This window comes from Oncorhynchus keta, chromosome 5, assembly GCF_023373465.1.
Source record: "Oncorhynchus keta strain PuntledgeMale-10-30-2019 chromosome 5, Oket_V2, whole genome shotgun sequence".
NCBI classification, from domain to species: Eukaryota; Metazoa; Chordata; class Actinopteri; order Salmoniformes; family Salmonidae; genus Oncorhynchus; species Oncorhynchus keta.
The window spans coordinates 33,246,773-33,250,284 of record NC_068425.1 but is presented as its reverse complement, the minus strand read 5'-3'; the positions used below and the strand labels follow the sequence as shown (position 1 = coordinate 33,250,284).

General features: G+C 40.1%; 1 long non-coding RNA gene across 1 annotated transcript; it reads right to left on the bottom strand.

Moving 5' to 3' along the window:
• Positions 1-780: 780 nt before the first annotated feature.
• Positions 781-3,481, bottom strand: LOC127930175 (uncharacterized). Its single transcript, XR_008137113.1, has 3 exons — positions 2,857-3,481; positions 2,306-2,479; positions 781-2,037 (listed from the first exon to the last, which is right to left on the bottom strand). It is a non-coding gene; the product is annotated as an uncharacterized LOC127930175 (long non-coding RNA).
• Between the last annotated feature and the right edge of the window lie 31 nt (positions 3,482-3,512).

The following is a 3,512-nucleotide window of genomic DNA, read 5'->3' as shown; positions in this document are numbered from 1 at the left end:
CCACATATAAAAAGTGCTGTAATTCCTACACTGTTCACCTGATTTGGATGTAAATACCCCAAATTAAAGCTGAACGTCTGCAATATCAGCTCATATTCATTGTTTAATTTCAACTTCAATATGCTGTGGCAGACAGCTAAAAATGTTGTTGTCACTGAATGTGAAGAGAACTGGGGTTGAGTCCCTGTCAGTATGCTGTCCGAATTCACGACAGCATTCTGCTGTGTAGTAGCAACTATTAACAACCCCCTGCTACCCACATACACTATGTATATGACCACCCCTTCAAATTAGAGTCAATGCATATGGAGGAAGTTCAGCATTACGGCGTGATTGACATTTTAAAGGCAATGTTCCCGCTTTAATGGAGACTACATTCATGGTAAATGCTGAATAATTTGGCTCAATGGGAAATGACCTTTACATTTCTATAGCTCAATCTGAACCGCTTCAGTGATGCAGATTGAATAGCGCCCCAAGTCATTCAATGAGTTAATCACAGATGGCATTAGGAATAACAACTTTACTATGAAAATTAAATACTACTTGAAATAAAACTTAAATGAATTTCAATATTATTCATTTTTATTATTAATTTGAAATATACAGTTTATCGTAGATTTAACATACAATGTGAGTAATTGTACATTACTGTGAGTAATTGTACATTACTGTAATAAAAATACAGTTGATTTGTAACACGCTTTTCAAAATCCCATGGTGCTACAATAAAAATCCAAGCAATTAGTACAACACACAAGACAATACAGAGAAATCAAATACACTGAAATATTTGTTTATTTAACTAGGCAAGTCAATAAAGAACAAATGTATTTACAATGACGGCCTACCCCGGCCAAACCCATACGACGCTGGGCCAATTGCGCGCCGCCCTATGGGACTCCCAATCATGGCCCATATGTGATACAGCCTGGATTCGAACCAGGGACATTAGTAACCGCTCTTGCATTGAGATGCAGTACCTTAAACCGCTGCACTAGCAGTCTCGTAAAATGCACAGCAGAGTTACTAAGAAGACAATAAGTTTGTTGAGTTGAAGAAGCTTACTACTATAGTCAATATGTGATGGATATAACATGTAATTATAAACTGGCTTTTTACTGAGCGAACAGAACACACAGTCCACTGACACGCAACAGAAACAACCAACATCAAACCACATTTACATTACCTATAACGCCAACTTACTGACAGATTGACAAGTCATCCTTCCAGCCAGGGGTAACAGTCAGTCCATATACTACAGTCAGTCCATATATACTACAGTCAGTCCATATACTACAGTCAGTCCATATACTACAGTCAGTCCATATACTACAGTCAGTCCATATACTACAGTCAGTCCATATACTACAGTCAGTCCATATACTACAGTCAGTCCATATACTACAGTCAGTCCATATACTACAGTGTAATGAGGTGAAGTAAAAGTAATAACAAACTGAATGACCAGTTTATTTTGCCATTTTTTTGTTGGGGGGAGGGGGTGTTACAGTTATCAAAAATATTGGTACAGGATTCAAACAAGAAAACTAAAAAGTGGACCTCAACCTCTCATCCCATTTATCCAACCACCCACCCCTCCCCCTATTTAACAGTCTGATGGCCTGGAGATAAAAGCTGTCCTGTTTCTCTGTCCCGGTTTTGATGCACCTGTACTGTCTCTGCCTTCTACATGGTAGCGAGGTGAACAGGCCGTGGCTCGGGTGGCTGAGATCCTTGATGACCTTCTTGGCCTTCCTGTGACACCGGGTACTGTAGATGTCCTGTAGGGCAGGCAGTGGGCCCCCGGTGACGTGTTTGTTGAGGTTATTTTCCTCGCACCACTTTGCCAGGGTTCTCTGATTCAAGGAGCTATCATTGTCGATTTCAAAGCATTGAATATTTATATTGAAGCACTTTGAAATTAATTTTGTAACTGTCCCAGAAGCATTTAACTGCAGCACACTCCCACAACCAAGGATTTTGAGTTGAGGCCATTCCTTCACTGAATCTGTGAGCTGTCAATCATTTAACCTGGGAAGGAAAGAAGGGAAGTGGATCTAAGTCCTCATACAGCAGCTTAGACATATAGGGGTCGTATTCACTAGACATCAAAGAGAAGAACACTGAACAAAACTGGCAGGAACTACCTGAACTTGTCCAATAAGAAACTAGCATGTGTTGAAAAATGTTTCGCTACAGTTTGCACAAATGAATATGATCCGGGTGTCTGGATGTCTACAATGGCTAATTGTTCACTATATTATTGTGTTCATAAAACTGTGATCTTAAAAAAACTCACCGCAGTCTCTCCAGTGTATAGAGGGGATCCTCTTGTACAGAAGAGAGCAGCTTTACTCCAGAGACTCCTGGAGTATTTCCACTCAGGTCCAGCTCCTTCAGGTGGGAGGGGTTTGACCTCAGAGCTGAAGCCAGAGAAGTACAACCTTCCTCTGTGATGCTGCAGCCTGACAGCCTGTGGAAAGTGAGGGGGAAAAGTTACACAGTATAAAATATTACAGAAAATGTCAGTTTAGCATCTAAAGATGATACAATTAATGATAAAAAACGGACAAATTGTCATTGATTATGACATCAGAGACCAAGTCCCAATTATGGCATCAGAGACAAAGGTTGGAATTTAATCCACGTTTTGAGCAGAGACTGGACAGCCGACAATGCTGACAACATTATCCCAATGTTTGTGGAAATCGCATTCACTCTAAATGTAGCGCATGTCGATCTAACATAAATGGGCTTTGAAAGTCACACTGTCAGCTGTCCAGTGCACTGCCTTGGATTAAATCCAGGACCAAGTGAAATGTAAGTTAAACTCTGTGAGGGTTGCCTTACCTCAGTGTCTCCAATTTACATTGTGGATTCTCAAGTCCAGCACAGATGAATCTCACTCCTGAATCCTGGAGTTCATTTCCTCCCAGGTCTAGCTCTCTCAAACTTGAGGTGTTTGAGCTGAGAGTTAAAGCCAGCACCTCACAGGATTTCTCAGTTAGGTTGCAATCATTCAACCTGGAGAGATAATGCGGTTTAGTAACCCACACAAATCTATAACTACATTTACAACATGAAGAATGTACATCTTCATATTTACAACATCCACTTCACTTTGCAGTGGAGACAGTCACAAAGTGTTAAGGGAATTTTTATCTATAATGACTGATTATGTATACATTTCAATCAGGATGTACTAATCAGAATACTAAATGTTACTGTATATGTATGAATTTTCTTATCTGATCCCAGTACCGAATATAATGTGTGAATGTGGTCAAGAGTTTAGAACAATGACTATCTGTTCCTTGGTACAAATGAATCAGACTGGCTAGAATGCTTATCTACACGAGAAAACCTTAAATTATATTAAATTGGTAGGGAGACGGATGTGGGAAGGCTCGAGATACAGCCTTTGTACTGGAACGGAGATGGCGCGGGGTGGTATTGGAACTAATGATGTCATTTTCAGTTTATAACCTGTGGTAACCTGTATTTCT